Genomic DNA, 14,892 nt, shown 5'->3' with positions numbered 1-14,892 from the left:
AAACATGGACTATCAGCGACCTAATTTCTCAGTGTGTAGCTGAAGAAAGCAAGCTTAAAAGGGAGAAGAATGAATCTGCTAACTATGTTTCTCACCTCAAGCCCAACAAAGGAAAAGGAAAATTCAAGAATAAAAATGATAGTGCTACTAAACAGAATGGTAATGGTAAGGAGCATAAGAATAAACAGAAGAATAACAACGGAAAGTCCAAATACTCTAATGTGAAGTGTTACTTTTGTGAAAAATTGGGGCATCGGAGAACAGACTGTCACAAATTTAAGACTTGGTTAGAAAAGAAGCAAGCACAATCGTGTAATCCATTGGCATGTGTTTGTTTTGAATCTAATCTAGTTGATGTTCCTATTGATTCTTGGTGGTTAGACGGTGGTGCTACCGTTCATGTTTCGCTTCCTTACGAGGGCTAAGGGATCTCAGGAAGCCAAGTGAGAGGGAGTCCAAGCTTAAAGTGGGCAATGATGTTGGAGTTGACGTTATCTATGTTGGAACATTTATTCTTGAATTACAGTCTCGTGATAAGATTATTCTGAACAATACTTTTTATGTTCCTACTTTTAAAAGGAATTTAGTTTCGCTTCCGCTTTTGGTTAAACAAGGATATTCTTTTCATTTTGCAAATGATAATGTTGACATTATGCTTGACTCTCGAATTATTGGAAATTGCTTTTATTCTGATGGTCTTTACAAGTTGTCATTGGCTCCTTTAGATTCCTCTTTTAATGTTGTGAATACTGTGGGTAAAAGACCTCATATTAAGGAAACATCCTTATTGTTATGTCACAAAAGATTGGGTCATATTTCCGGAGAAAGTGGTTGATCGTTTAATTAAATGCGAAATACTTCCTCCTCTTGATGCTTCGATTGGGATACTTGTGTTGATTGTACTCGTGGAAAATTGACTAAAACAAGAAAGAAGACTGCAAACCGCAGTCAATCTTTATTGGAAATTATCCACACGGACATCAGTGGTCCTTATTCCACCACGTTGTGCAGAAACAAGTATTTTATCACTTTTATCGATGATTTTTCTCGTAATGGATTCACCTATTTAATTAAAGAAAAATCTGACGCCCTTGATAAACTCAAAATTTTTCGAAAGGAGGTTGAGAAACAATTAGGAAGAGTCATCAAAGTTGTTCATTCTGATCGTGGAGGAGAATATTATGGTCGTTATACGTAATCCGGACAACACATGGGGCTTTTTGCAGAAAGTACTTACAAGAAAATGGTATAGTTGCTCAATACACTATGCCCGGTTCACTCCGAGCAAAATGGCGTTGCCGAAAGGAGAAATCGCACTCTCATGGATATGGTTAGAAGTATGATGAGTAGAACAAATCTTCCGCAGTTTTTATGGGGTGAAGCACTTATGATCGCAACTTATATTTTAAATCGTGTTCCCGGTAAACTGCTCCCAAGACCCCTTTTGAGTTGTGGACTGGGCGGAAGCCTAGTCTAAATCATCTTCGTGTATGGGGTTGTCCAAATTAAGTAAAGATTTATGATCCTAATTTGAAAAAGTTAGATCCGAGAACAAATCGCCGTTATTTCATTGGTTATCCAATGCGCTCAAAAGGCTATCGCTTTTACCGTCCCACTCGTGGTACGCGAATTGTTGAATCTCGCATCGCTAAATTTCGGAATTTGATGTTGCCGAGAAAATTCCTTCAACATCTCTTGAAATGGGGAGTCCTCTAAAGGAATTTGTATTCCTATGTCATTTTCAAGCAGATGATAATAGTAGTCTCCATCCTACTCCATTGGTAATGCTCCCATTGTTGATGAATATATTGCTCCCGATATCGAAGATGATGAAGGTCCTATTATTGATGAAGGGCCTATTAATGATGAAGCTCCTATTGTTAATGAGAATCCCGTTATTGAAGAAATTCCGGTTGTGGAAGATGTTATTCAAAACAATGATCAACAAAGAGAAGTTATTCCGAAGTACCTCCTCTAAGAAGATCTCGCAGACAAAAGAAGTCAACAAAGTGTCATGATAATTTTGTTTATCTTTGAGAAGGAGAATATGATATTGATCACTTTGTGGATCCTGTCACTTTTAGTGAAGCACTTAATAGTCCACAATCTTCAAAATGGTTAGCAGCTACGGATGATGAGATCGACTCCATGAAGAAAGATGGTGTATGGGAGCTAGTTTTATTACTCGATGGTTTCAAACCAATAGGTTGTAAGTGGATTTTAAAGGCTAAAAGTGGATAAAAAGGGACAGATTGAAAGGTTTAAAGCGCGTTTAGTGGCTAAAGGCTTTACTCAAAGAGAAGGTATTGATTACACCGAAACTTTCTCACCTCGTTTCCACTAAAGATTCATTCGGAATTATTATGGCCTTAGTTGCGCATTTTGATTTAGAGTTGCATCAAATGGATGTTAAAACCGTTTCGAATGGAGAATTGAATGAGGAAGTCTATATGTCTCAACTCGAAGGCTACAAGGAGAATGGAAAAGAACACTTAGTTTGCAAGTTGAAACGATCCATTTATGGTCTCAAACAGCATCTCGCCGGGGTACTTGAAGTTTGACAAGGTTGTGACATCGTTTGGTTTCGTAGAGAACAAGTTTGATCGTTGTATTTATATGAAGATCAGTGGGAGTCGTTATATTTTTCTTGTTCTTTATGTAGATGACATTTTACTTGCCAGTGATTTGTCACTACTAAATGAGACCAAAAATTTTCTCGTCTTCCAATTTTGATATGAAAGATCTTGGAGAGGCATCCTATGTTTTGGGGATTGAGATCCATCGTGACAGGAATCGAAAAGTTCTTGGCTTATCTCAAGAAGCTTACATTAATCGTGTGCTCAAAAGGTTCAACATGGATTTATGTAAAGCCGGTTCTGTTCCTATTCTGAAAGGGGACAAGTTCACTAAGCAGCAATGTCCTAAGAACGAATTGGAAAGAGGAGCAATGAAGAACATGCCTTATGCAAGTGTAGTAGGGAGTTTGATGTATGCTCAGGTTTGCACTCGACCTGACATAGCTTTCGTAGTCAATGTTCTTGGGAGATATTTATCTGATCCTGGCCTTGATCATTGGGTTGCAGCCAAGAAAGTTTTGAGATATTTGCAAAGAACGAAGAGTTTTATGCTTGTGTATAAGCATGTTGACAATCTTCGAGTTGTTGGTTATTCAGATTCAGATTTTGGTGGTTGTGTAGATGATATAAAGACAACTTCAGGCTATATTTTCACCTTGGCAGGTGCTGCTATTTCTTGGAAGAGTGTCAAACAGACTTTGATCACATCATCTACTATGTATGCTGAGTTTGTTGCATGTTATGGGGCATCTTTGCAAGCTTTGTGGCTGAAGAATTTTATTTCGGAGATACGAGTGGTTGATTCTATTTCCACACCTATGCTAATCTATTGTGATAATGATGCTGCTGTTTTCTTTTCAAAGAATAACAAGATTAGTAGTGCTTCTAAACATATGGAAATAAAGTATCTCACTGTCAGAGACTTGGTCAAGAAAGGAGACATTGTCATTGAAAATTGCAAGACCGAGTCGATGTTAGCTGATCCTCTAACCAAAGGGTTAAATGTCGTGCTGTTTAATAAACATGTTGTTAATATGGGCATTTTAGAATCTTTTGATCTTTTGGGTTAGTGGGAGTTTTGTTTTCTGTTTGTTTTTAGAAATTATTATTTATAATTTTCTGAATAAAGTTATGAACTACATTTTATGTTTCAATATTTTTATTATTGAATGGATATGTTTTCAATTATGTTTTGTTATATTCTCGAGAATGATTGAATTGAAAGCATGTGGTTCATATTGTTGTGATCATTGTCTTTTAAATTTATTTGCTTATTGACAATGATATGTTGTTGGCTTAATTCTTTAAGCAAGTTTAGTGACACTTACTTATTTTAAGTGGTGTATGTTTAATTTCACTGGCTTATTTATTAAGCATCACGGTATCAGTGAAATTGAGGACTGATAAGGATATTATGTTATTTTATATTGATCACATGTTGAACATAATTCCTTACCACACTACTAGACTTATTGACCATGTCGATTTAATACTTTGGTATTTGTGATTATGAATGTCTTTTGTTGAGCTAAAAACAATATGACTGTCATAGTTCATTATCAAAGGTTAAATTGGACCGTATGTTGAGATGCTATCGTAGAACTATCAGCTTTAAAGTGGCCACAAATATTTTCCTGTTGTTCAACCCATGAGTCGTTTTCAAACAAAATTATTTTGATATATAATATATATGTATTAAAATCAATGTAGCCCAAGTGGGAGAATGTTAGACTTTTATTTGGGCTTACATTAAATTTTATTGGTTTTATTAAAACTTGGGTTGATTGGATAGTTCTTTGCTGTGTTAGCCCATGTTGTTGGTGATCAATTGTTAATGGGCTTAGCATCTGTGAGTAAAGTCTAGGTGAAGCAGAAGTGTGGGCTTTTCTAGTTGACTGAAGCCTTTGATGAGCAGGCCCAGCCCAACTAGGGTTTTGTAGCTAAGTCCCCTCCCTAACTCTATAAATACATACTGTCTCATCACAATTGTATACCTTTTGATAATCAGAGAAAATAAACTGCTTCTGATTTAGAGATTTAGGGAGGAAGACTTAGTTGGTAGTATTGCACTATCAAATTGGAGTAACTGCTGTGGATCAATCAGAGATAATTGCTATGGATCAATCAGGTACACATACTCAATTATCATATACTATTATTGTGTTCTATGTTATATACAAATAGATCTTGGGTTAATTGTTAATTTATCTAACAAAATCTACTTGATTTATACAAGTGTTTGGCCAAGATTATGAACCTTGGAATTTGCCTTAGCTTTCAAATCTCAAGATTCTAACCCAAATAGGTTTTCTTATATTTATAGAATTAGATTTCTTGTATGTACACTTTGCCTATTAATGGAGTAAATATAAATAACATATTGACATTCGGTCCATCTGATGGAGCCCAACCCATGAGATATTGATCTTCTCCTGACGTAGATGTTACATTATATTGATAGTTATCAAAACGTGTCCTACCTTTGTGGATGATAAAGACACATAAATAGTTGATTGATAATTACTTCATTTCCTTATTTAAAATATTTGATTCTCGAACGTGATCCTAGAAATAAATTCTTAATATTGTGGGATTTAATAATAAATGAGTGAGATACGGAGCTGGATATCTGGACGTCCCTTAACCACTTTCTCTGAAGCACTACTTGATGTTATCTGGAGAGTTACTATGCTAGATGCTTATCTCGTTTGGACGAGATCTCTGTCCATCATCCTGAAGGCTTGACCTCGCTAATGGATCCAGTCCATTATCTTAGTTGGGCCTACATTTGGGTCTGTTGTAGCTGAAGTAAACCATCTTAGAATTACACGTCTTCTGTCCAGAAACACATATGACATTTACCCCCAAGCCTTCGCTTGCATTCTTCTTTCTAGATGGCATGAGGACATGTAGAGGCTAAAAAGGTGAAAACCTTTTTGAATTCCAAATAAACAAGTGGTGATTGACAACTTCTTGCTTTTTGGAATGGAGCAACATGTGGCATTTTTTATTGGCTCGTGCAAATTACGCGTACTGAAAAGGCGCGTGAAGCGTGGATTTACGAAACAACGCTTGATCATGTCAGTGAGTGTCCCGAGGTGAATGTCATCATTCGAATATCTTAGTTCCAAGCAATGCATTAAATGTAAAACTGGCAGCTTTTTCGAACCATGTTTGACTTATTTTGTATTTTTTTGGATACAATCTGAGCCATTGATTTAAGGGCACGCAAATTGCCAATTCATTACTATAAATATTGCAAAAATCATTTGTTCACCATTTTTACCTATTTTGAATTTTGCATTCAAATATTTAGAGAAAAAAGTAAAAATTATTTCTCTGGTGAATGAACCATTACTTCGACGAGTGACTTCATCTTCTTTTTCATATCCGTGCACGTGAATACCTAGGAGCGCCATCCTAGTCCTAACCATTGATTCTTCGACACCATCAAGACCACATGATCTTCAGGCGGAGATTGAATCGCTCATTAATAAAGCTCGCTCCCTTCAAACCACCGTTGTGCACCTCGACCAATCTTCCTCAATGGGATTTTATTTAAGACTGAAGCACGACATTCAAATTCCCACTTCAAATCCTCCACCTTTCCTAAGTTCTTCATCTTCATCAAGTAAGTAATCTTTAAGTTTTTGAAATTCTGAATAGTGTTTGAGTTTTGTTTTTCTTATTTAATGATTGCATGTTTGTTGTAGTAGAAGGTAGAAAAATAAGATTTAAGGCTTTGGGGAAGTTCTGAACATCCCTTTAAAATATTGACCTTTTACATATACTATCTAGTGAATTTCTAGTTATATAGTCAAAAGTTAGCAAAAGACGCTCAAGTATGGCTGAATTTTAATTCATTTGTTCGGGATCCTTATACTTCCAGATGATATACTTTGTGATATTTCAATAAATTCTTTGTGTTCTTGATTTGATCGTCTTAGAACAATGTTCCTTGAGAATCTTACTTCAGGACATAGGGTTTGGTGGGGACCTCTCCAAGCAATGATAGGAAAGGATTCTCCTATACCCTTGCTATCTTCTTTAGTGTGGGTATTTAAATGCTTAATTTTTATTTTTATTCTTTTTTTAGGGTATGCTTAGTTTTTGTTATAAAATTAATTATAACATATATATGTTGGGTTTTATGCCCTAAATAAAACTTCATTTCAATGTAGTCTTTATTCTTTAAATATCAATAAAGAAACAGAAGTATTTTTTTTCACTCATTTGTGTGTTATTTGGTTCATGTTATCATTTACTTGTTTATTTGATTTATAAATTCATCCAAACCCTTATCGCATTTATGTTCTTGTTTATTGTGTCGTCAGCACAATGGAAAGTAATCAAGATTATGTGATTAAAGATATATTCCTAGATTTATCAGTACACAGAGGGTTTAACTGATATGATAATTTACAACATAGTTTACTTGCACCTTGGATAAGTGCTATGTTCTTTCCAGAGCATTGGTCAAAGTAAAGCTTGGGTTGGATGCATGGAGTATGCATCGGAAGGGACCGATATTGAACTTTGATTCAGATATATTAAAGTTACCATAATATATATTCAATTCGATATCACCTAGTTGATCCTAGATCAAATGATCTTAATCCTGATATGGTTAGGTTCAATCTCAAGAGTATTACACATGATCTTTTATTTGTTAGTTAAGCCTACTTTTGGGTCAGGGTGATTCGTACATTTTGGGAACATGGTAGTGCAATTGAGTGGGAGCGCTAAACATAGATATGGAATTTACAGCTTCTATCTAGCAAATAGAAAGTGAAATGATAATTTCCTTCGAGTTTGGCCAAACAGAGATAAATGGTTGAGTACTCATTTCACTTCGCTGAAATATCATTTATACGAGGCTAAGTGTTTTAAGGATGAAATACATTGAAGGGTGTAACGGTAATTTAATATACAATGTAGATCATCTTTTAGAGGATCATTGATCAAATTAGGATTATAACAATAGATAATTAATAGCGTATCTATATGGTGAAACATATAGAGCGTTCTATATAACTAAGAGTGCAATTCTGAGTTCTATGCGTGGATGCAACAAAGAAATAATAACTCAATGAATTTACTTGGTAAGTTCTTGGTCTGTTTATTGAAAACTCGAATATATAGGCCCATGGTCCCCATACTAGTTGAGACAATACTGTTGGGTTTTATGCCCTAAATAAAACTCATTTCATATAATCAGATTTACTTATTAATAAAGATCAGAAATAACATTTTATGTTGCATGGTTCACATGATTTATTTCATGATTATATGTATATAATGTATGAATTCTTTTTAAGTCCAGAACATATGAGTTTGTTAAGATTATAGTGTTGTCAGCACAGTGAAATATGATCTTAATTATATGTTCAAAAGTTTATTCCCTAATTTGTCGGAACATTGGATTTAGACTGACATGGTATAATCAGCGATAGGTATTCTTACACCTTGGAAAAGTGTTATGTCCTTTCCAGGACATTGGCAAAGTTTACCAGTATCGGATGTATGGAGTATACATCGGAAGGGACCGATATTGAATTTTGATTAGATATATTAAAATTTACCGTAATATCTATTCAATTCAATATCACTTGTTGATCCTAGATCAAATGATCTCAATCCTGATATGGTTAGGCTCAATCTCAAGAGTGTTATACGTGTTCTTTGATTTGTTAGTTAAGCCTAGTTTTGTGTTAGGGTGATACGTACATTTTGAGAACACGGTAATGCAATTGAGTGGGAGCGCTAACATAAATATGGAATCTATAGCTTCTATTTGGCAAATAGAAGTAAAGGATGATTTCCTTCGAGCTTAACCAAACGAAGATAAATGGTGGAGATCTCATTTCACTTAGGTGAAATATCATTTATACAGGGTTAAGTGTTTTAAGTATAAAATACATTGAAGGTGTAGCGGTAACAGTAGTGCCTTTTCAATGTAAATCATCTATATAGAGGATCATTGATCACATTAGGGTTATAACAATGGATAACTAATGGCGTGTCTATATCGTGGAACATATAGAGCGTTTCTATATGACTGAGAGTGCAATTCCAAGTTCTAAGTGTGGATTCAATGAGGAATTAATAAGTTAGGGAATTTACTTGGTAAATTCAGTTTGACTTATTAGAAGCTCGGTTATATAGACCCATGGTCCCCATACTAGTTGAGACCATACTGCTTGTAAGACTCAGTTAGTTGATTTTAATTAATCAATTAAAATTCTAAAAGTTAGACTATGTCTACTTTATGAATTTTCACTAAGCAAGGGCGAAATTGTAAAGAAAAGAGATTTTAGGTTTATTTATTGATTAAGAGACTTTATATGTCTAAATTAATAAATATATTAAATGGCAATATTATTTAATAATTATTTCCAAGTTATTAAATAATTAGAATTGGCATTTAAAAGGTTAAATTGGAAAATTGGCATTTTTAAGAAAATGAGAATGGAAAATAACAAAATGGGAAAGTTGCAAAGTGAGGCCCAATACCCTTTGTATGGCCGGCCCTATGCATGAGAAATACCATTTGTAGTTTCCATTATTTTAATGCCATACAATTCTAACATAAACCTAGAGGGTTTTCTATAAATAGAAAGTGTTGGCTTGAGGAAACACACACACATCTTTGATCACTTTGTTTCTCTCAGAAAAAGCCTCACATGCCACCTTCTCTCTCTCTTTTCTTCTTTGTATTTTCGAAAATCCTTGAGTGATGAGTAGTGCCCACACACATCAAGTGGTATCTCAATCATAGTATGTAAGACTATGGAAATTCTGCATCAAAGAAGGAGAAAAGAAGATCCAGCTTCAGATCTTGGTGATGCTCTGCTACAGAAAAGAATCAAGGGCTAGAGATCTGAACAGCAGGAGTCATATTATTCTGCTGCACCCACTGTAAGGTTTTCTAACTTTATATGTATTTATTTTCATTGTTTTAGAATTCATATTAGGTTGTTAATCCAACATACTTGTTAGTAAATCTAGATCCTGGTAAAATAATTTCCAACAACTGGCACCAGAGCCATGGTAATGATTTACTTTCATGTAATATGAATTAAAACGATGATTGCATGTTTTTGTGTTGATTTGGATGGTTTCATGTTGGTTTATGTGTTGTTTGATGAATGTTGATGTTGTACGAAATTTTTCCATGAACTATATTTTTTCAATTTTTGAAAATATTTTATTTGGATTCCTTGTGAAAAATTGAGCAATTTTTGTTTTTACGGAACTCGATTCCGATAAAAATTGAAAAAGCTATGAATTTTGGAAAATCGGGATTTCGGGTATGCATGGTGCTCAATCGCGCACGCGTGACACGCCCGAGTGCACCCTGCATCTGCCCGTGAGCCTCGCCCGTGTGCACCCTGCCAGCGCCAAGTTTTCTCGGCGCCCCTGCTCACGATCCGCGCGCGTATGGGCTGCAGTTGCAGCCTACTGGGCAGCCCTAGTGGCAGTTTCCCAAAAAGTTGCGATTTTTAGGATTTTTCCCCAAAAATCCAATTTTTTTTATGGGATTGTTTCCCAAAATTTATTTTTCTATTTTTAAATATTTCTAAATTGAAATGTTTCCAATTTTAAATATTTTCAATTTACAATTTTTTCCAATTTTAAATATTTCTATTTTGGAATGTTTCCAATTTTAAATATTTCCTATTGTGGTCAGATTTAAAAATTTGTTAACTTCTTTAATATTTATTTATTATTTAATTATAACATTAGATATTTTGATATTTAAGATATTTTAAATTAAAAGATAACTTTGTCTTTTTATTTAAAATATTATATTAAAATTATCTTATAAGATAAATTAAATAATTAATAAATTTGAAATTAACATAGATATTTTTATAGATATACTTACCATAATGTTTTCAAATTCAAAAGTTTGTTATTTATTTAAATATTTAATTATTTATAAATTATATAAATTATAAGTTTAAAATGATATTTTTTCTATATATATCATTTTTCCTTATTAGAAATTTATAAATCATATCTTAAATATTTAAATAACATAGATATTTTTGTAGAGATTTGAATATTGCTTAATTTGAGATATTTTGACATATAATTATGGTAATTATTATTCATTTATTATTTTATTCCTAAAATAACAATTATCTAACTAAATCTATTTTAAAATTGGTTTATTTTATTAAATTATAAGATCTGAAAGTGATATTGAAGATTTTTTCCTTTCAAATCATTGATCTTATTAGATATTTAATTTAATTTGATTCAAATAAACCTAGATATTTTAAAATTAGTTTCCTTTATTTGGTTAGTTTAAGAATAATAATTTAATTATATTAATATCTTATTTCACATCTGTTACATGGACAATGTTTGTTTATTAAATATTGTTTATTCAAAATTTTTTTTAGCAAACCTATTATTTATCTGATCTAAATTGCTATGATTAACTTATTGATAGATCATGATCCAATGATCTGATTTTAATCATAGTCCAATTGACGATAGATCTTATAAATAATTTGTAACAGGTAAATTTTGTACTTCTTTCATCTGTGTAAACCTAGTAACATGATAGGGCCCATCCAAATCATTTGACATGTGTGAGCCTATATGTTTGCTTTTGGGCTTAGATGCATATAGGAAGCCCATTTAAGTTTTTACTAAGTAAATGGACTAGGTTGCTAAAATAAATTTTGACATAAGGAAATTTATTTAGGTCCAATTAGATTTGGGCTTATTCAATGAATAACAATTGTTTATTTAAAGGTTAAATTCTTCTCTTTTGGGCCTTGTGTGAGAGTTTGGGGCCATAGAAGTGGGTACGACATACTGAACCCAGCTCCCCCTCACATGAACTACCCAAATTGTGAAAGCCCATTTTCCTTATTTAAACAATTGTATTAGGTTAATTATATTAGTCTAACCTAATTAAAATTGAAGGGAAATTTGATCTTTCATGCTTCAAAATAACACCATGTGTTATTTTGAACCAAAAAATTACACATTGTGTAAATATGCCTATTTTGTCATGGGAACCCCAAAATGCCCTCCCTATCTAACAGCCTCCCCTTCTCTCTCTTTCCCTCTCGTTTGATCTCTCTCTCTCTCTACTCGCATCTCTCTCTTTCACTTTCTCTCTCTCTCTCTCTCTCTCTCTCTCTCTCTCTCTCTCTCTCTCTCTCTCTCTCTCTCTCTCTCTTTCTCTCTCTCTCTCTCTCTCTATCACTGCCTACTGTCGCCGGCTGCCACCACCACCACCACCAACTGAACGTCTCGGCCAGCCTACACCTTTATCATTTTCAACCTCAAGGTCAACCACACTCAACAAAGCATTGGGTAAGTGTTTTTCTTAGTAAATAGTGTTGTTTTTTGTTATATTGTATGGATCTGAACGTTGTTAGTTGTAATTTGTGTCATTTGTGTCCTTAAAATAGAGGTAGAGTGTGGTCCGAATAGTCTGTGATTTTCTGGGTTTTTTCATTTTTGTGCGATTTTATGCGACTTTATACGATTCTTTGTGCAATTTCATGAGAAATCTGAGGTTAGGGATGACATGAGTAATTTTGGCGACATTGTACGATGGTTATGCGATTATGTGCGATTTTGATGTTAGGCGATTTGTGTGCGACATGTTGTGCAGCATTATGCGATTTTGTCATGCATGTGTTCTTGTGCGACTTTATGCGATATTGTCCCTTGTCTGTGCGATTATTGTGCGACTTCATACTTCAACATATTATTGTTGTATTAGGCGACGTTGTGCGACCTCTGTAGTACCTTGTGCGATGTATGTGCGATATTGTATGCTGATTTTTTCTATGTTTTTCTTTGTATTTTTCTGTGGGACAGATTCATCTGTATTTGTGCCTGTGCTGTATGATGGCGTTTGGACTGTGGAGGGTTTCAACTGGGTATTTGATTCCTCAAAAAGTAAGACATTGATATTGGACATTGACTGTACACTGAAAAAGTTGCGTGAAGTTTTGCATGAGGAGTTGGAGGTGGACCCATTGGTGTATGAATTGAAGTTAGAAGTTCTTTACATGTACATGAAAGGCACTAAGTTTCCACCTGAGGTTTTAGTGAAAGATAGTCAACTACGAGTGTTCTTGAGCATGAAGGCAAAAATGAGTGTGGACAACTTGTTGCCACTATTTGTGACTAAGGTGAAGAAGAATGTGAATTTGGAGCAGACTCCCCGAAATGTAACCCCTAGAAGTGTTGTTGGGACCTTTGTCCCAAAAACTGATCTGGGGGTTGGTTTGGACGAGCAAGTTGGCACTAATGTAGATGATGAGAGAGTGGGTATCGAATTTCATCATTCAGATGAGTTCGATGCTCCCTTTTACAACAATGATCCTGTGGTTGATTTGGGTGTGGATGATGATGTGGCTACAGATGTACCTCCCCTGAGGATGGAACTAACTCCAAGCAACCAAGTAGAGCGACAAAGAAGACCCCCTCGTAGTGAGAATCGCCAAACACCAGGAACTAGTAGCAGTCGGCCAGGTCCTTCTGATAGTGCTCCTGTATCTGAATTTGAAGTTTCTACTAAATTCAAACCTCTTGTGTGGACAAGGGAAGACATAGAGGAAAATAATGTGTGTACAACATCTCTTAGTGGTACGCCTTCAGGGGAGATATATCTTGGCAAGTTGTACAAAAACAAGGAAGAATTAAAGAATGTAGTGGGAAGGTATGCACTGAAAAATAATTTTGAGTGGATGGTAAGTAAGTCTGGCACTGATGTGTTTTACGTTACTTGTAAGGATGAAAATTGTAAATGGAGATTAAGGGGGAAGAAGAAGGCACTTTGTGACATGTTTGAGGTTACTGTGTTTCACAACGAACACACATGTAACTTGGATTCTAGACATTCTGATCACCGGCAAGCAGCACCGTGGGTCATTGGTCACATTATTAAGAACAAGTACACATCAGATGGATCTAACTACAAGGCAAAGGACATACAGAGGGATATGTTTGATGAATATGGCATCAAGATGAGTTATGAGAAAGCTTGGAGATGCAGAGAGAAGGCAGTTGAGTACAAGAGGGGTACTCCAGCAGAATCTTATACAAAATTATATGGTTACTTCTACATGCTGGAACAGAAGAATCCAGGCACTATTACTGACATTGTCAGCGAGGATAACCGGTTCAAGTACTGTTTCTGGTCACTCGATGCTTGTAGGAAGGGATTTAAGTTTTGTCGTCCTGTGATTAGTATCGACGGAACATTCTTGAAGACGATGCAAACAACCAATTGTTTCCGGTAGCCTTTGTAATTGTTGACAATGAGAATCATGACTCTTGGAAGTATTTCTTGCGGAAGTTGAAGGAAGCCATTGGTGAGGTTGAAAATCTTATGTTCATATCGGATAGGCATCAAAGCATTGAACATGCTGTTGATGTTGTTTTCCCAGAAGCATGCCACTGTGCATGCTTCAAGCATATTACTATGAATGTCGTTCATAAGTTTAAGACTGATGTATGCAACAAGCAAATATGGCTTGCAGCTTACGCATGGAACAAGACGAAATGTGATAGGCATTTTGAGGTGCTGAAACAGATGGACCCTGCCATTGCTACATACGTCGAGCAAATAGGGTTTGAAAAGTGGGCTCATCCTTATTGTCCAGGCGATCGGTACAACATAATGACAAGCAACGCTGCCGAAAGCTTCAATAAGGTGACAGAAGAATTCAGAAAATATCTAGTAACTATTTTGGTTGACTTCATCAGGTTCACACTTCAAAATTGGTTTGCTTCTCGTCTCGAAAAGGCTAGTAAGTGCGCTACTCCTTTGGCTACTACTTTTGAAAATGATTTAAAGGATCAACATAAAGATGGTATGTTCAGGAGTGTCCTTCGTAATGGTGCCCAATTGTTCAACGTTGGTACGAGTCCTCAAGGTGAGAGAGGTGGTGATGTGAACTTAGTGGAGAGAACATGCACTTGCGGACTTTTCCAAATGCTCAAAATCCCTTGTCCCCATGCATGTGCCGCAGTAGTTAGTCAGAATGTGAGCGTGTACACACTTTGCTCTCCATATTACACTAAAGAAACGTGGAAGAAGATCTACGATGCCACAATTAATATTGTTGGCGAGGAGGATGAGTGGGTACTACCGGAACATATCAAGAACATAAGAATCGGGGTACCAGTGGAGAAAAAACCAGTAGGTCGGCCTAGGAAGAGCAATGCAGGTAGAAGACCGACGAAGCGTCGACCGTCTAATGGTCAGGTGGTAGTGGAACCTCGTCATTGTTCGCTATGTCACAGTTCAGGGCACAACAGAGCTACATGCAAA

The sequence above is a fragment of the Cannabis sativa genome, chromosome 4 (assembly GCF_029168945.1).
Source record: "Cannabis sativa cultivar Pink pepper isolate KNU-18-1 chromosome 4, ASM2916894v1, whole genome shotgun sequence".
Taxonomy (NCBI): Eukaryota; Viridiplantae; Streptophyta; class Magnoliopsida; order Rosales; family Cannabaceae; genus Cannabis; species Cannabis sativa.
Note: the sequence above shows the minus strand (reverse complement) of the source record.